General features: G+C 37.1%; 1 protein-coding gene across 2 annotated transcripts in view; it reads left to right on the forward strand.

Moving 5' to 3' along the window:
* Prrg1 (proline rich and Gla domain 1) overlaps positions 1–24,485 on the forward strand; it is a 106,723-nt gene that overhangs the window by 14,589 nt on the left and 67,649 nt on the right. The gene's annotated exons all lie outside the window — the stretch shown is intronic.

Raw genomic sequence — 24,485 nt, forward strand, 5'->3', positions numbered from 1 at the left:
ATCTCTTCAGTCTATAATGTTTCAAGTTCCAAAGGAACTAAATCATATAAGTATCTCTAAAACATTCGTATTCTGGCATTACATCTGGAAAAAATAGGAGGAAATATGAAACAATTTCAAAATTATACATCTTTAAAAAAGTTTCTTCAATACTTGTTGGTTTTACTGCTTTGAAGTTTCCTTCTAAGAACTATGTTAACTATATTTTATAGATTTTTTTTTTTTTTTTTTGTACCGGGAATTGAACTCAGGGGCGCTCAACCACTGAGCCACATCCCCAGCCCTATTTTGTATTTTATTTAGAGACAGGGTCTCACTGAGTTGCTTAGTGCCTCATTGTTGCTGAGGCTGGCTTTGAATTCATCATCCTCTTGTCTCAGCCTCCCTAGCTGCTGGGATTACAGGTGTGTGCCACTGTGCCTAGCTTATTTTACAGATTTTTGATGCTGTATTTTCATTACCATTTAGTTGAAATTTTTATCTAATTTCTCATAGTTTATTCTTCAATCCAGTGGTTGTTTTGAGTTGTGTTGTTTATTTTCCAAATATGTAGAGTTTTCCTGGGTTTTGTATTGATATTTCTGAGGAAGAAGTTAACACAGCAGGTCTGGTTGCAAACTCCTTCGGTGTCAAGGGAACTTGGAACTATGACTGACTCTTAGCCAATCCCTAGGAATGTGGCCTTCAGGTTGTTTTTTATGCTAATGGTTGACCTTTTATGTATACCTGGAGCCATGGACTCTACTCTGGGTACCTGTTTTTAGAATTGCTTTGAAGCAATTTGATGATGTGTTTGGTTTCTGAGTGTCCCCTATCATGACTGGTCACCTAGCAGGATATACCTATATGGTCAGCCTCTGTGAAATCCATGAATGCTGAGATTCAAATGCTTTTCTGCTCTTCCCTAGGTAGACATATTCTGCACATGTCCTTGTATTTTGCTAGTAGAGAAAAAGCACCTATAAAAAACGTGTTGCTGGCTGGCTGCTACCAAATTGTCTTAGTCATTTTTCAGTCGCTCTACATACTAGGAAATTTATAAAGTAAAAAAAAATGTTTATTAGCTTACAGTTCTGGAGGCTGGGAAGTCCAGGGTCAAGGGGTCAGATCTGATGAGAGTACTTTTTTTTTTTTTTCTAGTGGGGACTCTCTGCAGAGTCCTAAGGCAATGCAGAGAGTCCCAAGGCAACCATGTGGGGAGACGGACACATAGGACCCACTCTCAAAATGAGATAAACCATTAACCCAATAACCCGTTAATTCATTAATAAGCACAGTGTCTTACCTTTTAATACCTCACAATCAAGATTAAATTTTACCATGAGTTTTCATGGAAATTTTACCACTGCATAACTTTTTCCTGCTGCTTTTACTTTAGTCTTTGCTATAATAAATTATAGTGTTGAGTATAACCTTTTATTGAGCCCTAATCATTATCATTGAACTTGTTGATGGCCCTATGTACCCCGCCCCCCCAACTGTATTCTATTTTAATTCTGTTGTGGTCAGAGTACATACATTGTATGATTTCAGGGTTTTTTTAAATTTTGAGAATTGCTTTATGATATAGAATATGGTCTTTTCTGGCACTTGCATCATGTGCCCTGGAAAGAATGTGTATTCAGCCATTATTGAGTGTATTGTTCTGTAAGTATCAATTAGGTCAAAGTAGCTGATAGTGTTCATATCTTCTATGTCTTTGTATTTTTTCCTAGTTCAATCAGTTGCTAAGACAGGAGTGTTAAAATAATTATGGTTATGGAATTGTCTATTTCTCCATTCAGTTCTGTCAATTCTTGTTTCATTTGTTTTAAAACTTTGTTATGGGATGCATAAATATTTGACATGAAGCCTTCCTATTGAATTGACTCTTTTTTTCATTATGAAGCATCTTTCTTTACCTCTTATAATACACTTGGTTTTACATTTGTATTCTGATATTAATGGCCATTCCAAACTTTTGCTCACACTTTTTCATTCATTTACTTTTAAACTGTGTATTCATATTTAAAATGACTGTCTTATAGACATTCTATAGTTTCTTAGTTCTGTTTTTTTTTTTTTTTAACCCTCTTACAACCTACTTTTGAATTGGAGTCTAATCCAGCAATATCAAATATAATTATCAATATGGATGAGCCTAAGCCTCACATTCTATTTTTTTAAAATTTTCTACACATGTCCTATTTTTTCTTCATCTCTCCCTCTTTGTGTGTTTGTTTGTATGCTAGAATAAATTTTCTTTATACTCCATTAGAATAAAAATTCAGCAGAATGCAGTGGCACACACTGTAATCTCAAGTAGTTAGTAGGCTGAGGTGGGAGGATTGCAAGTTCAAGTCCAGCCTGGGTAATACACACACACACACACACACACACACACACAGAATAAGACTTGTTTTTCTATTGATATTTTAGCCTTTTTTGGCACTATTTTTATAGTGGATTTCCTGGAGATTACTATATATATCCACAACTTTCCCCAGTCCATTGAATTAGTTAATAATGTGCTACTTTAAGTAAAATATGGAAGTCTTGTAAACTTACAGGCCCATGCCCATCCTTTCGTTAAAATTGTTATATGTAAAACACATCCCCCCACATATACCCTATAAGACTCTGTTATCATTTTAGTTTTAACAGCTCTTTGGTTTATAAGAAATACATAAGAGCTGGGTCCGTGGTGCATGCCTGTAATCCCAGCAGCTCGGGAGGCTGAGGCAGGAGGATCACAAGTTCAAAGCCAGCCTCAGCAAAAGTGAGGTGCTAAGCAAGTCAGTGAAAATGAAAAAAAGTAAAAAAATAGGGCTGGGGATGTGGCTCAGTGGAAGAGTGCCACCAAACCCCCCAAGAAAAAAGAAAGAAGAAAAAAAAAGATCTCTTTCATTTACCATTTCTGATGTTCTTTTTCATTTTTGAGTATCCTAATTCCATTTGATACCATTTCTCATCTATCTAAATGACTCCTAGCATTTCTTACAGTATAGGCAGGGCAATGACAAATGCTTTTAGTTTTCTTTCATGTGAAAATATCTTAATTCTTTTTTTGTGGTGCTGGGATTGAACCTAGGGCCTCATACATGGTAGGCAGGCTCTCTACCATTAGATGTGAAAATATCTATTTCACTTTAATTCTTCAGTGATATTTTTGCTGGATATAGAATTCTATGTTAACATTTCTTTCTTTACCTCAAAGCATCAAAGATGTTATTCCAGTATTCTAATTTCTGGCATCCATGGTTTCTTCTTTATTTTTTATTTTCATTTTTGTTTTTGTTTGAGAAAAAGAAAAAAAAAAGGTTTATTGCTTTGCTAGCAAAGGAGAAACACAAGGGGACTCCATGTCCCAAAGTCTATGATTCTGCCCATCAGCAGGAAGGGGTTTTTAAAGAGGTGCCTCAGAGGCTACATTCCACATGTTCTCTGTCTGGAGTTGTAATTCATTTGTTAATTTGGAAGACAGTCATTTCTGAGCTCTTCTGGTAATATCCAGAAAGTCTGGATTACTTGTTCCTATGGTGGGTGTGTGCTCAAGGACAGATAAATCTGCCTAGAATGCAGAAGAAAGGTTATCCATTTCCCCTGAGATTAGGGAGGGGGAGAGATTAGGGAGGAGCAGGGAGAAAAGAAGAGAAAGAAACATGTCCATTTAAAAAATAAGTGACAAGGCAAAGCAGCAAGAGTTATATTCAAAGCATAAAGTAGACCACTGTTACATTTCCCCCACTGTCTTTCTGTATTCCATTTCTATGGAAAAATGGGTGATGACATCTTCAAATTGCTTCCTGCTGAAAGAGGGCAAAGTTGGGGGAAGTAACCCAAAGTCCTTGTTCTCTATCAGATGAAGTGTGGACTGTTAAGGGCATTCAGCATCACAGCAGTCCAGAGGTCCACAGTGGCAGATGGCAGGTGACTGGACAAGGCATACATAGAGCAGGGATCATGCAAATGGCCAAAGTTGTTGTAACTTTCCTGAGTTCAGTTTCCTTCTTCTCAAAGTGGACCATGATGGAGCAACCTACATGTTCAAGGAGAGAAGGCAGGAGTTTTCCGAAGCAAAGGAGCTTCATCAGCTGCTGGGATGGTCCCTCAGTTCCTCCTTTTACTCACAGGTGTAGCTCCTCTGGTTCGACTGAAGGCAAACCCACCTTCTCCTAACTTTCCTTCAGTTGACTCTCAACAAGTTTGACAGCACCATGAGTCCTCAGCATAGAAGTGGGATTCCTTGGAGGGCCAGGCCTGCGCAAGAGAGCTGGAGTGGGAGCTGCTCTCTGGTCCCCTCTGGGTCACCAAATTTGTTGTTAAACTCGGTCCTTGTCTCTGATGCCAATCCAATAATGAGAACATGGTTTTAAGAAAAAGGAAAAAGAAGGTGTATTGCTTTTCTAGCAAAGGAGAAATAACAGGGCACTCTGTCCCAAAAGCTGTGATTCTCTCTTTTTTTTAATCAACAAATTAAAATTATATATGTATACATACATACACACACACACACACACACACACACACACACACACATATATATATATATATATTCATGGTGTAGAACATGTTTTTTAAAAGATGTATATTGTGAAATGGCTAAATTGACCTAATTAACATGTATTACCTCACATACTTATTTTTAAAAACTTTTTGGTATGGTGAGAATACTTAAAATCTACTCTCAGTGATTTTCAAATGCCCAATACATCATTTTTAATTGTCATCATGTCTTACAAAACATCTCTTGATGCTGGGTGTGGTGGCACAAACCTGTAATCCCAATAACTCAGAAGCTTGAAGCAGATGGATCACAAGTTCAAGGCCAGTCTCACAACTAAGTATTATAATGTCTCAAAAAATAAAAAAGGAATGGGAATGGGAATGAAGCTTAGTGGGAGAGCACCCCAAGGTTCAATCCCCAGTATTGCAAAACAAAAACAAAAGGAAAACCAAAAATGTCTAGAATTGGTTCTGCTTGTCTGGATTTTTTTATCCTTTGACCAACATTTCCCCAATCCTCCCTTACTCAGGTCCTAGTAACTATTATTACCCTTTGCTTCTATGAGTTTAATGTTTTTAGATTCTATGTATAAGTGAGATTTTGTAATATTTGTCTTTCTCTGTCTTATTTCACTTACCTATAATAACCTCTAGATTCATCCATATTGTTACAAATGACAGGAAATCCTGTCACTTTAAAGGCTGAGTAGTGTGCGTAATTTTGTATGTATACATACATTTTCTTTGTTCATTTATCCACTGATGGACACTTGGGTTGATTCCATATCTTGGCTATTGTGAATAATACCACACCAAAATGAGAGTATAGATGTCTCTCTGATACACTGATTTCATTTCCTTTGGATATATATCCAGTAGTGGGATTGCAGGATCATATGGTATTTCTATTTTAAATTTTTTGAGGAACTTTCAGACTGCTTTCCAAAATGGCTGTAAATTTACATTCCCACCAACAGTTTACAAGGATTCTCTTTTCTCTACATCCTTGCCAACACTTGTTGTCCTTTGTCTTTTTGACAATAGCTATTCACCAAGTTTGAGGTGACATCTAATTGTGATTTCAATTTGCATTTCCCTATGATCACTGATGCTGAACATTTTTTCATAAACCTGTGTGTCTTCTTTTGAGAAATGTCTATTCATTTCATTTGTTCATTTTAAAATCAGGTTGTTTTCTTGCTGTTCGAGGCACTTACATACTTAGGCTATTAACCCCTTATCAGTGATATGGCTTATAAATATTTTCTCCTTTTCCACGGCTTTTCTCTTCATTATTGATTAATTCCTTAGCTGCATAGAAGCTTTTTAGTTTGAGACAATCAATATTGAGACAATATTTTCCCTTTTGTCTCTCATCCTGTTGGTGTCATATCCAAAAAATTGCTCAGACCAATGTCATGAAGCTTTCTCCCTCTGTTTTTTTTCTAGAAGCTTTGTTGTTTCAGGTCTTGTTATGCTCGAATTCAGGACCCCCAAAAGACCACCAGAGACCAAGATCGATGTAAGCAGCAAAGAGGTGTTTATTGCGAGCTAGCTTGGTCCTCCGCGCCGTGCACACACACAGCAACTGGTGATGCTGAGAGGCCCCGAGCCCAGGGTTTGCAGCAGTTTTACACACTCTTTGGGGAAGGCAGAGACTTCATATACATTATAGCATCTCTTACTAAATCATTACACACCGCGGGGAAATCATAAAACAACTCTAAAACACGATTAGCACATTCACTGACGGGAACAAGTTGGGTAGGAGTGATTGGTTACTACAAGAGGGGGATTCATTTGAACAAGTTGGGTAGGAGTGATTGGTTACTACAAGAGGGAGATTCATTTGAACGGATTGGTTTAAGCCAAGAGGGGGTTCGTGCTGAACTACGTGGTTTCCCAACACCATAAACTACTGGGAGGGTCATCTGGCATCCCAGGTATTTCCCTGTCTCATGCTGATTCGTGGCTGCTAGGGGATTGGTATAGGTCCCCACCTAGCCTAACTGAGTCAGGGACACCTGGTGCAGCAGATCTCTCCTGTTTTTTGTAGATAAAACCACTTAGCAGGGTGGGAATGTGCCTAGGAGTGCTCTGTGGGTCTTTCCAAGGACATAGATCATGTCCCTTCCTTGGACAGGCTTTTTTCTGAGGTAGAGGCTGGTTTTTCAGTCTTACCTTTAAGTCTCTAATCCATTTTCAGTTGACTTTATTTGTATTGTGGGGTAAAGGTCCAATTGTATTCTTCTGCATGTGGATATCCAGTTTTCATATATCATTTGTTGAAGAGACTGGCCGAATTTTCCCATTGTCTGTTCTTGGCACCTGTGGAGAAAATCAATTTACTATAATGCCTGGGTTTATATCTGAGTTCTCTGTTCTGTTTCATTGGTCCATATGTCTGTTGGTGTGACTGTACTATGCTGTTTTGTTTGCTTTGTTTTAGCAGCTGGTTTTCGTAGCTGGATTTGAACAGCTAAATGTTATTTGTGCAGCAAGCAGCTCTTGTCTTTTTCTCAGATCTTTTGGTTTTGGATGAGGCACCAAATGTCTGTTGGGCATAAACATGGTTCAGAGTTTAGTCAGAGATGAGTAGATAGGGCTTAAGATTCTACTCTTTTTTTTTTTTTTTTTCTTTTTAATAATCATGATTTCCTGGATTCTTTTAATCTAGTTTTCCTGGCCTGAATGACTGGGTTTTTCATGTGTGTCCATTTCTGCTTGAATGTCTTTTGACTCTACCATGTCCCTTCCACCAAGTGAGCACACACATTCCATCTGTGTGTTTCTGCTTCTTCATTCACTGGTACCTTCAGGGTGGGCAACTCTAGTCTCAGTTCAGCATCATTCTTTTGTTTTCTATCTGTTCTTCACAAGCTTGGTTGAGGATTCAGTTGTAGATGTGGGTAGACAGTTTGGGAATTCCCTGTCTGGCTCTTTCCTCTGGTCCTCCCACACACTCTTCAGCATTTTCCAACTTAACTTTTCTGGTTCTCTGTGCCAGAAAAATGAGGGTTTTTTCCATGTATCATCCCTCTTCCATTAGCTGCTCTTTACCACAAGGGCTTCACTTAGCCCAGGCTTAATGCCAAGGCGATGAAAACTTAATTTGTATAGCTCCCTGTCTGCATTCCTCCTTGCAATTGTGGGCTCCTCATCAGAGTTTCTATGCTTCTGTTTACTGTCCAGTACATTAACTTCATTTCTTTTTCTATTATATCCAGATTTTGTAATTGTTTTCCATGTGTGCTGAGGATGGAGGAGATCCTACAGGTTCTGAGTTCATCATTACCTAGAAGTGGAAATATTTCCCTGAGGACAAACAAACAAAAAACTTACTTCTCCTTTACTAAATAATCTCTTAGAAACCACTATCAGTGACTGTCAGTAAAGTGGCATCTTGTGATGTCCTAACCTTTTGTTGTCCATGCAACAGGAAGTAGGGGAGGGAGAAATTTGGGAGATAAGCAGAACCCTTTGGAGGTTATGAGCAATTTACATAATTCCAGGGCCTTAAATTGTGTTAAAATTTGAATAACTTTTTATAGAATCTGAGGATATTTAAAAAAAATATATTTCTGGCTGTTTTGAACCAAATGCTCAATTCTTTTACTGTGCTTACTACAATGCCTACCATGGAGTTGGATATTAAATAAATGTTAGTTGAGTTCATTAGTTTGGAGTCACCATAAGAAATTACTCAGTATTCATAAATTAGGTAAATGTTAACATTTTGATCATCTCAGAAGATGATTAGTTAAAAATTATTTTTATGTTTTTCTTCTTATATTCATGTAGATATGTAGTCAACATTTCAAGTCATTTTAAGTAAAAGATTCATCTGTCATATAATTTGCTATATAGTGCTATATAAGTGAAATGTTTTAGGAGGGGTCCCTGTAATGTTTCCTACTTTGGTCTAACTCATTTGTTGAAGGACTATAGGGAATAGTGAGCTAGTTTATTAAATAAAGTTCATTTTGTAGTTTCTGCCTCTTACAACAGCTAAAGTAAATGAGAATGTTAACAGGAATACCTTAAAGATACATATAGAAATTAGGAGGTTTCTAGAAATTATCATGGAATCAAGAGTATAGAATAGCAAAGAGTAAGTTTTTTCTGATATTGGAGTTAAAGTGTTCTGGAGACAAATAATGTGTAAAATTCTTTAAAATATAACTTGCAACATTTTCGACTTTTGACTCATCCTCTTGTTAATGCACATGTAGGAGATTATGTGGAGTCTTAATATCATTATGGTAAAGTACAGGCCTTACAATAGGAGCTGGTCAGTATTGAATGGGAATGAGATCAAAGTAACCTCACTAAAATTAGAGTTTTGGCTTTGACTTGTCAGGTTGAATATTGTAAAAGAGATATCACTGTGGAACTTTTTCCTGGGATTCACCAAAGTATTTAGCATCATAAGTCAGAAACTGCCTTCATTTCTCTGTGGTAGGTCTTCATTTACTCAGTGATATACCCTGAAAAGACTTGCAATTTCTGGGTTCTTAAGGGGCTGTGGTATCCATCTTGCTGCTGGCTCCAGAGCTACAGATCAACCTGTGCACAGTCTCTTTCTCCCTCCCTCAGGTATCCTGGGTTGAAATCCAGTGCTCCAAGCTGCTTTGAGGCTTTAATTGCATGAGTGAGCACTGAAAATGTGAAAAACAATTTTAGACCAGAATAACAAGGTAAGCAAGGCTAAAGAATGTTTTTGTGGATATTTGTGCATATTGCCAGAAGGATATCTTTTCCAGATGATTCAAAAAGATTCATTTATAATTTAATGGATTTTTTTATTCTTCTGAGGACCTAAATGAATTCCTGTTGATTCTGTACCAGACCACATTAATTATTACCCTTTGTCTTACTCTAACATCTCTGAGGTAGATGAATGCTTCAATTAAATGGGAAGTAAGGAGCTACATTTTCAAAGGACTTTCCTCATATTTCAATGTCGGTGTGATATGGATACAGAGAAAGTCTGTTTTAGAATTTGCAGCATGAGGTATTTGAATCCTATAATGCTTATGCAAAGTTAAGCAGAATGCTTGGCCAAAGAAAATTTTCTCCTCAAATTAATAGTGACATTGGTATGTGGGAGGAGTCTTTCCTAAGATTGGCTTTCCATGGTAGCTAATGATGCAGCTAGACATTTTAGAAGCAGTTTCCAAGCAGGTGATTGTGGTGAGGTAATTTTTTTAAGTTCTTGGATCCTGATTGTCCCCAGAGGCTTAGAAGCTTTGAGTTACCCAACAGACTGATTTGATCTCCTGGGATCTTTGCCAGGTTTGTAATTGCACTGAGATTTCTAATGATCACAAATGACAACATGATGTCCTTCTCTTTATTCTAGGAGTGAGGTAATTACTACCTGATAAGGAACAAGAGTAGGTTAGTTTGGAAGACTTGGCAGACTTCAGAGCAGACACAGCAGTATATAGTTATGCAGCCACAGAATTGTGACTAGTTGGATTGGTGAGCTAGCCTCAGAGATGTCCATTAGACCATAAGCAGTGTAAAGGCAAGTTTTATATAATTTTGGTAATCATTGAATCCTGCCAATATAGTTGACTGTGGTAAGTCCTTATTATTTTTTAAAATATTTTTATTAGTTGTTTATGGACATTTATTTATTTATTTACATGCGATGCTGAGAATTGAACCCAGTGCCTCACACATACTAGGCAAGTGCTCTACCACTGAGCCTCAACCCCAGCCCAGTGCCTATTAATTTTGCTGGAAGAATGGGAAGTTATATTGTTATTATACTGTCCTAGGTTTCCTTACCTTTTTATTTTAGCATGGAAATAGAGATAGCAGTGTTAGGGGCTGGGGTTTTGGCTCAGTGGTAGAGCGCTTGTCTCGCACATGAGAGACCATGGGTTCTATCCTCAGCACCACATAAAAATAAATAAACAAAATATTGTGTCCATGTATAACTAAAAAAAATATTTTTTTTTAAAAAAGGGATAGCAGTGTTAGACAGGAGGCAGAGTAAGGTGTCCTTTCTCTTCTACTCCTGACAAACAAGTTTTCATTTTTCCAGACCCTTCAGTGTTGTCTTGTCCTTGAAGCTTTCAGATAATTTCTGGGTACAATTAGCCTAACCATTCTTCTCTCAATGTACCCTTTCCTTCATTCGTAGTTCTATGATGAGTTTATTGCATTTTAAAATGTGCATCTACCTCTTTCTACCATAGTAGAGAACTCAATTGTTATTTATCTGTCTATCCTTGGTATGTTAGAGTGTGGCTACAAGTAACAGGAAGTACAGGTGCTAGAGAAATAGATAAATATGTGGCTATCTAACAGAATTAATGTGAAGATAGACAGTTCAGGGCAAGTCTTAAGGATGCATATCTTTCTATTTTTGCAATCTATCAAGCTTAGCATGTGGTTCTCATCTTCACAATTGTACAATGGCTGTACATCCCTCACATTTGTATTCAATGCACAAAGAAAGAGGGTAAATGGCAGAAGGGTTTGTCAGAAGTATATCCTCTTTTTGAAAAGACTTTTTTCCCCTTGTTTCACTTTCATCAGAACTGGGTCACATAGCCACCCTTAATTGCAAGGGAATCTGAAAACTTTTCCAGTCTTTCTATTGGAAAAAGGCAGGGGGAAAGGCATTGTGGATGGCCACAGTATCATGTTCATGATGGGGCCTCCCTTGAAAATGTCTTGCCACATGTTGAGTAAATGGTGTTATTCATTTAACATATTTTAAATCTAAAGGACAAAATCGGCTTCTTTGCTATTCCTCCAAATTCTTTGTACTATTTTAAAAGTGTGGTTTGGCTCATGGTTTCAAATTAAACTGACTTTGGCCATTTCCAAGATGAAGGATATGGTTAAGGTTGAAATAAGCAATAGCACAAGAGAATATGGTTCCAAGAACTTGGCCTTAGCAGTATGAAAATCATTTAACTGTGTAAATGATGAACTCCATAAATGGCTCCAGCAGTATAGAAAACATTTAATTCTGTAAATGATGGGCTCATAAATATTAAAATAATATCTGCTTCCTAGGATTCTGTGATTTCTAGGTGTCCTTTAGCTTTGAATTCCTTCCTCCTGTGAATTGAATTTGATAGAGGGAGGGGCTGCAGCATTTGGTGGGTCTCCTTATTTGTAGTGTGCTTAATTTCTGAATCAATGAGGAGTCTCTGGTTATCAAGGAGATAGTTTCTTTAAGCTAATTGGATTGAGGCTAGGAGCAGCTGGGAATCCATAGTGTACCCTCTAATCTTTGATGTTTCCCCCTGCTTTTATTCTCCCTTGATTTCTTAGGGCCCTTCTTCCTTTGATTCATGAATTTACATCTGTCCTTTATGTATTTTCTACATAGTTGAACATTTTAATGCCTCTTTCTCCCAATTCAGAACATTTGTTTCAGCCACAATTTTTTTTGTCCTTGTTACAGTAACAGGAAAACCCTGCCTTGATATCTGGACTAATCCCTTTCCTCAGAGACTGAACTTTCCTCCATAGGCCTTCCATTCAATTGTTCTTGGAAAGGAAGAGCTTTTCTGAATGTTTCTCTAGTTTTGAATTGTTCCTACCAAATTTATGTCCAATTTGGTAGTAAAGTCTTTTTCCCCCTTGATGGCCACATATCTGAGGAGGAAAAAATCCAAAAACTCCACATATATAAAGATCCTACTAAAGGGCCAGGGTTGTGGCTCAATGATAGAGCACATGTGTAGCATGTGTGAGGTGCTGGGTTTGATCTTCAGCACCACATAAAAAAATAAGCAAATAAAAAAATAGATCCTATTGAGAGTGTAATTCTTTGGGGTAGAAGACTTATTTTTTGAGAAGAAAATGTTCTTGCATGCTTTTAAAATTTAAAGCAGAGAATGTCATACCCATAAAAAACAGAGCACCCAATTTTATCCACAAGCTGTAAGAGAAAAAAATACAGTTAGCTCATACACACGTTGTATATTATATATTCAGTCTGAAACAGACTGAAGCTAGGGACCCTCTGAAATGGAAAACAACTTACTCATGCTAAAAGTAAAGGCTGCCCCTCCCCCAACACACACACCTGGAGGGGATGCCAAAGAAGCTAGGAAGCTAAGTGGAGACCACTCCCTGTCCTGGCCTGTTTGTAGGCTAACTCAATCTGCATATGCATATTTCCTACCTTTTGTCTCACTTTGCCTCTTCTACTCCTCTAAAAGCCTTCTCTGGCCTACTAAATCTACACGTTTAGTGCATGTTTCCTTATATTGTAATGCTTCTGTAGGACCAATGGGAGAAACAGTCTAGCTGCTGCTTCTCCCAATTTGATCAAAGTGCATAAAGTTCATTTTTCCTGTTTCCACCTTTTGCCTATTTCTCACACAGGCAGGCTGCAGAACTCAGCCAGCTGGGATCCAGGCAGGCTCCCTGGGCTGAGTTGCCAGTAACAAATCCTCCCAGTAAGCAAGGAATTGTAAACTAATGAGATACCATTTTTAATTTACTGAACTCACAAAATTGAAAAACAAAATGCTAATACTCATTGCTAATAAATATGCAGAATAGGTTGTCTTAAAAGTTTTTTAATTATAAAAGATTAGCATACCAAAAATTAGAGAAGCCAGTTAAACAGAAACTTCTGTGTCAACCATTTTATTTAAATTATATTTTAAATACCTAATCCTCCCTAATCTGGTTCCCTTACTCCTTCCTTCCTTCCTTGGCTGACAATATCCTCTCCCTCACTGCCAACCGGAGGCAACCACTTTCTGTAAATATAAAGAACCCTTGTGGTGAAAATACTGGTGTTGACAATGAGATTGATACAGGCTTTCTGGATCACAATTTGGCAATAATTATTCACCCTAGGAATTTAACCTTAGAATAAAAAAAAGGTGTGTATAAAAGATAGGTATGTTTATTGGCATTATTTATAACAAAAAGAAATGGAACCATCCTAAATGAACACCAATAGGGCTGGTTAAATAAAAGGTAAATATGCATATCATGGATTATGAAGCAGACAGCAAAATCTATGCATTTCCAAAGTTATCTGCTTTAAATATTCACCAATTTGGTGAATAGAAAATATTTCCCATAAATGTCATCTATAGTCCATCGAGTGTTCAAACATATGGTTTCATGTTGTGGATACAGTAGAAAAAGAAAAGTAAAGGGGGAAATGGGACATTAAAAGATTGGTATCTAGTGAAAGAAAGGTAACGAAATAATTGGTTTGTTTCGACTGCTCAGAGGATTTGGTGCCTGAACCATCAGTTACAGAGTGTTTACCTCAGTGCTGGATCCTGTTATCAGTGTGGAGAGGCCAACTCCTGGTCTTACCCCTCAAGCAGCTTGCAAACTGGGGGAAATACTAGACAATTATATCAAAATGAATTCTTCTGTCATGTGTAACTAAAAAGAACCAATTAAAAAAACCCTGAGCAAGTAAGAATATGTACTATAGATTTTAATTCTTTAGAAATTCAGAGGACAGAAAGATGACATCCTGCTGGGCTAATGGAAATTTATTTCTAAAGAGGTGGGGAATTGGGAATTATACTGTCATTAATAATGGCTTTAGGATTCAGCTAAGCCAAAAAGGAAGGAACAACGCATTTAAATGAGGGGGCATGGTGTGAACAAAAGATTGGAAGTGGGAAAGTACACAGCCTTTGTAGAGAGGGGGCTTGACTCCATTTGTAGTGTTCTTGAGGAGCCAATAAAAAAGGCCAGAACTCTGAGAGCCTTGTCCTAGGACCTGTGATTCAGCTTTGCATACCATCCTATTTGTTGCTTTTAACTGGAATTTGCAAAAATAGCCATTTTATAGACTCCACTGCAAGGACATGTATTTTCAGTCGAGAACTGAAAATTTTACATTTTTGTTTCAATACTATGATGGGGACAACATTAGAGTTAAGAATCAGACCTCGGATGTGGTAACCAAGTAGTGGCTTTGTAGCCAATCCAAGCCTTGGTTTCCTCATCTGTGAAACAAGTATATTATTTACCTTTCTGAACTCACAGGGTTCTTAATGTACAGATTAAATAAAATGGTACCTTCTTGATGGACTGCTGAAGAAGCAAAAGGAAAAATCTTCTGACAAAATCCCCTCTGTACCTTTGGTTTTCTCACCTCAAATCTGACAAAAAGGTGTGTAACTAGGAGAAATGATTTACAGAGATTTTTTAACTCATGTGAAAATGAAATACTGAAGTTGCAAAAGTCCAGAAAAAATGTTCCCCCTATCCAGCATTAGAACCTTAGTACATTGTCCCTAGACAGTTGGGACCAATATGAGGTTTTGGGATTATCCCTTAGTCTTCACTATATAATAGCAAACATCCTGTCGTGTTTTGGTTGATTGATCCCAAGGCTGTACTGATTTGGTAAACCAACTTGGCAAGTTTTCCATTCTGCTGCTGGGGACTAATTCTTAGGGACCCAAGGCTATCCCTAAAAGGAGTATATCCAATGCCCTTAATAATTTAGAATAGATTGACATTTTGAAATCTCTTGGCCCTTGGGGTTCCTTATCAGCATTTCTTTCAGGACTGCTATTCTTTTTGGAGAAAGGCCAGCAGAGGGAGTTGGATCTTTTAGGTTTTGTTTATAGAATGGCTATCAGACATTGGTCTGGATCAGCCAGGTGCAGTTGAGTCTTCTTCGGACGGTCATTCCACTGGGTGTTTTTAATTGTATGTCTAGGCTGTTTTAGGAAGCTGAGTGGGCCAATTTCTAAATATATTATACAAATATAGAGTACCTTGCTTCTGTGCTATTTTACCTTTGGCCTACTTACAAGAGAGAAGCTGTAAGAAATTGTACTATAAAATGTGTCACTATATTTACTATGTCGATATTGACAACACTGTCCATTGTCCACTACATTTCGTCTTTTGAGGACCCTAGGGATAATTTTTCTTTGGAATAACAAAACATAAGTAATGAAGTTTCTGGGCAACTGCTTTGTTTTTATCTCAGTGATATCATGGCTCATGTAACTAATTGGGTTTCTTGGCACTAGCTACTGGGAAATTTATCTCTTCCTTTATCAAAGTTCCAGAACCTTTCTGGCACTTTTTGTATACAAATTTGAATCCTGTCTTTGTCTTTTATATTCTTGATTTTTTTCCCCTTTGTTGTGTTTTCCTCAAATTTTTTTAATAAACTTTAATTTCTTTTATTATATGATTTTTATACAAATGATCTTTAACTCTTCCCAGAACTAGGTAGGATGTGAGGAAATAAAGTGAATTTTATGAAGTATTCCATCTATAGTGTGGAATTGGCACAGGTTTTTTTTCCTTTTTATTCGTCTGTCATGATTTGCTGATAACCTAGGGTACCAATTAGGTGATATATAGAAATATGTAACAATTGAACTTTTAGATAAGATAGTTTGAGAGTTAAAGCAACAACTGATCATATGTATACAATAACCCCCACAATGAACACCTTCAGGTATACATAAATGATACTTCCCTTCCCAAGCTTCCCTGAGTCTCCATACATTTCACCAAGAACCCTTTTATAGGAGAGGAACCAGAACTTCAGCAATATCTCACAACTGATGAAGGAACAGAACAGGCTGACCTGGTACGTCTTGCCTCATTGGCATCAATTACCCTCCATGCACCCTCTGTGATCCAACACTTTCATTGCCATGCCATCTCCACTTTACCAGTTTTTGTAGTCTGTTTCAGCTAGGTATTAAGAAGCAAACTGATTAAATGATTTATACTTGTATGAAAACCATCTCTTTAATTTTCCCAGCAATATATGCTTGCTTGCCTCAAAGAGTAAGTTAGTTATAATTCCAAAAGTCCAAATCCAGAAATAACTCCAAATGAGAATAAGTATGAGTGGAAAAGCAGAACAGAAAATGGAATATCATATGAGCTAAACTTGTTAAAATATGTATTTTTTATTTGGTAAATTTTGCATGTCCAGTATATGTCAAGTATAGTGATTAGTGAGGATATAGTATCAAAAAAGATATTCATGATTGCTGCCAGCATTAAACAAAATAGGTCATCAACACGAAATTAAATCTTCCTTTGGAGATTGAGTTTGTAGACTCTTCAGGACCTTCGTTTCATTTCTCTTCTGCTTTTTTATCTCCTAATCCTTAACTCTCCAGTTCAATTAGATTGAGCAGAGGAGTTTAAAAATAAAAGCAAGAGACAATTCAAGCCTAACATTCCCTATCATCTTTAGATTTTCTTTGCCTCTATGGTTAGTGTTGCCCAGTAACATAGTTTCTCCTAGGAATCAGTCCTTGTAATTTTTTTCTGGACTGCTTCTGCAGGAGAAGGTATTAGTTTGCAAAGGAAAAAAGCATTTCTGCAGGGGCCTTTTAATTTTGCCTTATAAACAAACCCACACTCAGGGCTGGGGTTGTGGCTCAATGGTAGAGCGCTCACCTCACATGTGGCCCTGGGTTCGATCCTCAGTACCACATAGAAATAAATAAACAAAATAAAGGTATTATGTCCAACTACAACTAAAAATTAAATATTTAAAAAATAAATAAATAAACCAACACTCATGCTTTTATAGGATGTAATTCTTACTGCTTGTGTAGCATTATCAATTTAATCAAATTTCTTTTTTTAAAAAAAAAAAAACATGTTTGAAAAAATATTATAGGAATCTGGCATGGTGGCACACTCCTGTAATCACAGACACTCTGGAGGCTGAAGAAAGAGGATCGCAAGTTTGAGGTCAGCCTCAGCAATTTAGTAAGGCCCTGTTTCAAAACAAAAAATAAAAAGGGTTGGGAATGTGGCTCAGTGGTGGATTGCTGGGCTCAACCCCTGGTGCTGGGGTAAAAATAATAATAATAAGATAAAGATGGGCCTTTACTGGGAAATAATCTTTTCTTGGAGGGGGTGTTACCGGGAATTGAACCCAGGGGCACTTAATCACTGAGCCACATCTTTGGCCTTTTTAAATTTTTATTTTGAGACAAGATCTCACTATGTTGCTTAGGGCCTCACTACCTTGCTGAGGCTGGCTTTGCACTTTCAACTCTCCTCAATTCTCTGGTATTATAGGTGTGTGCCACTATACCCAGCTACAAATAGTTTTTTATTGAAATAACCATAAATCTTGTTTAAGAACTTCATCCTGCAAAGTATACATTTTTTTTTTTTTTAAGAGTTGAGGTTAATATTTGGGGGATTTGGGTTTCTTTCTTTCTTTTTTTTTTTTTTTTGTGTGTGCTAGGGATTGAACCCAGGGCCTCATGCGTGCTAGGCAAGTGCTTTTCAACTGAGCTACATCCTCAGCCCTTAGGTTAATATTTTAATTGTGTTAGGTCATAAAATTTGATCTCCCAGTAGCTTGCATAATTATTAAAATGATATGATTTGTTAGACAGTGATGAAATAGTAATACAGGTCACAGAAAGAAACCTTTCCTTTTAAGGCCTCAGAAATATCAAATTTGTCCCATATACTATTTGCAATGATTTCTTAATGTCATTTTTTTGGTGACATTCACACAATAGGATAATGGAAGATTTTTAAATGTGAGAAAACCTATTTCTTTCTGGTTTAATAGTGTTGAGCTCTTGAAGTTATTTGGTTATTTGACCTTGTTTATTTTAAAAATTGAAATATCTGAACTTGTTACATGATCACATCAAAAACACTAGTTTGTTGCATTTGGGCCTGAAATTCTGTGCTGTGGTATGCACAGAATAAAAAGAAAGATAAAAAGAAACAAAGTCACATTGTTTATTCTTCTACTTTTTCACTCATACATGGTGTCCATTATGCATTGATCTTGTCCAGCAATATTAACTTTCTTTAACTGATTGTTCTGCTATCTGAAGAGTCTTATTAAAATTTAATCAGTAAACTAAAAATACACAGCTAATGCCACAGTACATTCTGGTAAATCATAAAGGGAAAAAAAGAAAGTGAAGCTTAATGTAGGCTTATAGGTTAAAGGAAGGTTAGTATATACTTATTTGCTATTCAAGGGTATATATACATGACTTTTTTTTTTTACTTTGAGAAATGTGATGTAACGGGACCACATTTATAGGTGATATACTTTTTCATTTGCAGAATACTTTTGCCTAGTAGCACTGAACTTCCCTGAATTATATAGCACTGTGACATATGGCTAAAGAACATTTGTGCCCTTTCTTATCCTTAGAAAAGCCTTTCTGGACAGTGACAGGCTAACACAGTTCTCAAGCTATTTCCTGGATGTGGTTATTTTCCATCTATTAGAAAGAAGCAGATCCTACCCAGATGCATTGTCTTCATAATAGCCTCCCGATTTTTGTCTCATTCTTAAAAGTTCCTTCTGCCTTACTGCTTTTCTTGTTGCTCTTCTTAAAACATTTCTAGATTTAGAAGACGCATCTAACCATGTTCCTGCTATTAGTCCTGCTGCTCAAAGGCATTTGTTTTCACAATACCACAGAGAACTCATTAGTTTAGAAAATTATGGTCTTTTGCTGATCTTAAAAGTAATATATGCTTCAGTGGACAAGACTTGAAACAGGCACTTTACAAAAGATCTCCAAAAGGTCCAATTAACATACAAATAGAAGGTGTTCAACTTGATCACTCATCAAAACAGTACACAGTGTGATACCAGGACTTCCTACCAAAATAATGAATGTAATAACGACAGTACCAAGAGTCTTTAAGAATGTGGAACAATTGGAACTCTGCTGTGCTACTGCTGGGAGTATAAATTGGTATAGCCATAGTGCAAAACTATTTAGCAGAAATGAGTAGAGCTGAATATAGGCGTGCCACTGACTCAGCAATTCCAGTTCTAGGCATATGCTCAAAAGAAATAGATATATAGGTTCATCAAAAGACATTTACAAGAATGTGTACAGCACTGTTGGTAATAAACAACTTAGAAACAACCCAAATGTCTATCAATAGTAGAATGAATAAATGGCGATATATGTGTAAGCAAAAACAACCAAAACAGTTTTGGCACCATAATAAAAGCACAAATAACTGGCACAGGAGCAGACTTCATGGATTAGCAATGCCTTTTATTCAGCAGCGGAGTCAGGCATTGGAGGGGCTCACTTTCTGCCACCGGTTACAAGAGGGGCCTGGGTTTTTATAGGTTACGCTGAGAGTTGACTTAATTATTGACAGAATATGTCAGTTTTTACACTCAGGAAACAGGTTGTGAGAATTTGAAACTTGTTTTTACTGGGCAAGGATGGAGGGTCCAGTGCTTATCTTTTTCCTCCAGGGATCATTATACTGTCACTGGGAAAGGATTAATGTTTGGCTTCTTCCTCTGGGGTCTGTTGTCACTGGGAAAGAATTTACTGGGAAAGGATCAATATTTTCCCTCTTTCCAGGGACTGCCATTTTAGGATTGATGTTCATCTCCTTCCCAGGGATTGTCTTGTCACTGGGAAAAGAAAGATTTATTGGGAAAGAATCTTCTCTCTCTCTTCTTCCTTCCGGGTCACACAGTCTTGGGTGGTTGTCATTTTCCATATCCTTCATTATGCCTAACATGAAATCAGTAGCAAGAATGAATGAACAAAGTATATGCAATAATATAGATGAATCTTATGGACATGATATTGAGCAAGAAGCTTCATCTCAATGAGAATGCACATGATTCAGTTTGTATGAAGTTCAAAAGCAGGTACAACTAATCTGGTATAAGAAATCAGCCTAAGAGCTTTGAGGTAGAAACTGGACTGTATACAGGAAGGCAGTTTCTTGGGTGCTAGTAATGTTTTGTTCAGGTTTCTTGATCTGCATGCTGTCTATATGGGTGTGCTCACTTTGTGAAAATTCAAAAAGGTTATTGAACTTTTCTATATGTATTCTATATTTTTAAAATATTACATAAAATGATATGTGCTGCATTATACATAACAAATTATTCTAACATTTAGCAGCTTCATACAACAAACATGTTATCTCACATAGTTTGAGAGCCAGCAATTCAAGAGCAGCTTAGCTGGGTGGTTTTGGTATAGGATTGCTATCAAGATGTACACTGGGGCTGCAGTTATTGGAAGGCTTAAATGGGGCTGTAGAACCTCTTCCAAGATGGCTGACTCATGGACTCATATACCTGTTTAGGCAAGCCTCAGGGAAAGTTCTTTGTATTACCAAAAGCTTTTAAAAAATCTTTTTTAAAAAAATCCCACAGATTACATTTTATATCAGATGTTCCTTGACTTTAAGTTGGGTTTATGTCCCAAAAAAACCATCATAAATTGAAAATATCCTGAGTGAAAGTTGCATTTACTACATCTGACCTACCACACTTCCTAGTTTAGCAACACAGTCTACTGAAGAGTGTCAGGTGTCTCACCTTCATGATCTCCAGGCTGGCTGGCGCTGTGGCTCACTGCTGTTACTGCTGCCCAGCATTGCCAGAGAGGATCAAACCCATTATCTAGCCTGTTAGAAAGTCCAAATTGAAAATGCCAATTTTAAAAATTGTGGTTTCTATTGAATGCATATCATTTTCACACCATGATAAAGTTGAAAAAATAGTAAATTGAACCATTAGAAGCCAGGGACCAGGTATACATGTTTTTACATATGTGTTTATATATATATATATATGTGTGTGTGTGTGTGTGTGTGTGTATGTATGTGTGTGTGTGTGTGTGTGTGTGTGTGTATATATATATATATATATATATATATATATATATAAAATGATATTATGAATGATATTATGAATATTGCTTCATAGTTTTTTCTTCACTCAATACCTTATGGACTTCCTTTATTAAAATTATTTGTGATTGGCTCATCTATAGATCTGTTTCATCCTTTTCACACATAGCTTGATTGAGGTGTAACTGACATATAATTAGCATACGTACACATATTTAAACTGGACACTTTTGGGGGGGGGTACCAGGAATTGAACTCAGGGGTGTTCAACCACTGAGCCATATCCCCAGCCCTATTTTGTATTTTTTTTTTTTTATTTAGAGACAGGGTCTCACTGAGTTGCTAAGCCTTTGCTGAGGCTGGCTTTGAACTCATGATCCTCCTCCCTCAGCTTCCAGAGCCGCTGGGATTACAGGCATGCGCCACTACACGTGACTAAATTGGACACATTTTTATGTATGTACATACCCATGAAATTGTTATTATAGTCAAGATAATAAGCAAGTTAATAACACTCAAAAGTTTCCTCCCATCTCTTTCTAATGCCTCCTCTCATTCTTTTCAAGGGCTGGAAAGCTTTACTTACACATACAATATGTATCTTTAAAATCCATACTTATATTTGCTCACAGGTAGCTCAATCTAATTTTGAGGTTAAATTGTAAACCTCCACTCCCTTAGTCAAGAATGTGTTATTGCCTATCATTGAGCCAGACTTCCTGTGTTAGTGTCTTAGCTCTGTCACTTTCCAAATTATATGACCTTGGGCAAATTGCATAACTACTGTGTATCAAGTACCTTATCTGTAAAATGGGGGTAATGATAGTACTATATTTAAGTCATAAAACTGCAAAGATTAAAGGAAGTAATCTACATAACGATCTGGAAACAATGCTCTATGTGATTATCTGCTGCTCCTCTTCTCATGTGTTGTGATGTTCAAAGCCTCTTCAGTTTTTCCTGATGATATTAAATCTATGAGTTAAAAGAGCATTGTATTCAAATAGCCTACCAGAACTTATCTCTTCTTTTTCACTCTTACTTCAGTTATCACTTCCTTCTGAGCATCTTGCTGAAAATGAGGAAGATGTGTATTTAAAGCTAGGCTATTTTAGTGCTGGGGAATTGGAATTGGGCTTTATGGACATTTCTTAATGCTGAGAGATTTCTCAAATAGGATGCTTAAAAAGAAATCCAAGACCTTGTAAGACAAGATGTGAAAACACCAATTACATATCTGCATCAGAAGTTGTCAGTGATTGCCTTGATGGTAATGATTATACATGTACAGTGGCTACTGCTCAAACACATACCAAAAGCATATTCTTTTATATTTTAGGCATCTGTCTAGCAGGAAGGTGATCAGTAAGTAAATGGACATTAAGGAATTAAGATATTTCTTTGTTTTCACTTATATGTGGAATCTAAAATGTTGATCTCAAAGAAGCAAGGATAGAATGCTGATTACCAAAGCCTGAGGAGGTTAAAAGGAGGGGAGGGATAGAGAGAGCATGGTATAGGGGTGCAGATGGATAAAAGGAAACTTCTAATGCTCGTAGGATAACTATGGTGTGACAATTAATTGAATATTTCAAAATAGCTAATAGAGAGGAGTTTGAATGTTCACAACTCACAGAAATTATGTTTGTGGTGATGGATAGACCAGTTATTCTGATCTGACCCTTACACATTGTATACAAGTATTGAAATGTCACAGTATCCCCCAATCACTATCAATTAAAAGTAAAAAAAAATATATTTTAAAGAGATATTTCCCATCCTTGGGAAATATGCTGTTAACCTGAAGAAATATGATGTGGGTTTGTAGTAGTGAGAATGGAAAGACTGGGATCAGGTATTAAAGAGCAGAAAGTAAGTAGGTCTTACTGGTTGGTCGTTTAGATTCAGTTATGTATGTGTATACTGCCACTGCCTTAAACCTGGTGACAGGGATTTGTTCTACTAATACTAAACTGAAAACAGCCTATCTCTGTCAGTTTGGGCTGCTATCACAAAACATCATAGACTGGGTAACTTATGAACAACAAGAATGTGTTGTGCAGTCTGGAGGCTGGGAAGTCCAAGAGCAAGGCACCAGCAGACTCAGTGTCTGTGAGGGTTCACTCTCTTAGTTCTAGGATGGCACCTACTTCCTGTGTCCTCACATAGTAGAAAGGGCTGGAGAGCTCCTTTAAGTCTCTGTATAAGGACACTAATCCCATTCATGAGGATAGTGTCCTTATAACTTCATCACTTCCCAAAGACTCCACTTGTATATGCTTACGCATCAGGTCCATCATATGATTTTTATAGGAATACGAACATTCAGACCACAGCACAACCCAAATGCCCATCAGTAGGAGAATGAGTAACTAAATGGACATATGTGTACTTAACATGGAGCCTGTAGTGAGAATGAATGTTCTACGATTATACACAACAGTGTGGATGAATCTCTACAAATAAGATGTTAAGCAAAAGAAGTTAGATCCAAGAATGTACACTATGATTCTATTTATGTGACAATCAAAACACATAAAAGTCACTTATGGTTTAAGAAATCAGGCTAGTTAGTAGTACCTCTTGTAGCAGGGCCCTCTTGTTCTTCAGGGCTGATGGTTCAGGGAGGTTGCAAGGATGGTTGTCTATGTGGAGCGAATTCAAAAGGGACTGGAGTTAGCCTCAGGCATGCATAGGCATCTGTCTAGCAGGAAGGTGATCAGTCAGGGAATGGCTAGTGTCCAAAAGAGGCCTTCAGTATTCACTACCAGAAAAGAGTCTATCCATATGCTTGCTCATATGGTCTGTAGATGTTCAACTCTCTGCAAGGGGCTACTGGGCACTCAAGCAATGCCTCTCACTAAAAATGGCCCTTCATTTTGAATCTGTTTGGTCCCTTTAGGTCTACCCTTCCATCCTAGGCCCCACTGGCTTCTCTCTTCTCTTTAACCTAGAGTAACTTTTCTAGCTTGGAAGGGGAATTGTGGGTAGGTGGGATTGGAAGGCAATCCCCTGCTCACATTCTTTTCTCAGTCATTTTCTCTCTGCTTCTAGCCTCTTATTTTCCCAAGTACCTTAGAAAAACTTATTTTTCATATGATGGAATGAACATAGAATGGCTTAGCTACTAGTTGGGACAGTGGTAGGTGAGGAGTAAAGAAAGAAGAGAGAAAGTGAACTTTTGGGAAAAACGAAACTTTAGTTAGTATCTTAAAATGTCATCCTTCAATATTAGGGTTGAATGAAATAAGATGTTGTTTATATAATTATGGAACTTGAGGAGAAGCCCATTTACACGTGAAGTGGAGAAAATATTTCATGTTAGATCTGCGTTTTTCCAGGTGGTGGCAAGATAATATAAGTGTATTTGAAAT

Source organism: Marmota monax, unplaced genomic scaffold (assembly GCF_021218885.2).
Source record: "Marmota monax isolate L192 unplaced genomic scaffold, Marmota_monax_Labrador192_F-V1.1 WCK01_AAM20220418_F8-fsc00158, whole genome shotgun sequence".
Taxonomy (NCBI): domain Eukaryota; kingdom Metazoa; phylum Chordata; class Mammalia; order Rodentia; family Sciuridae; genus Marmota; species Marmota monax.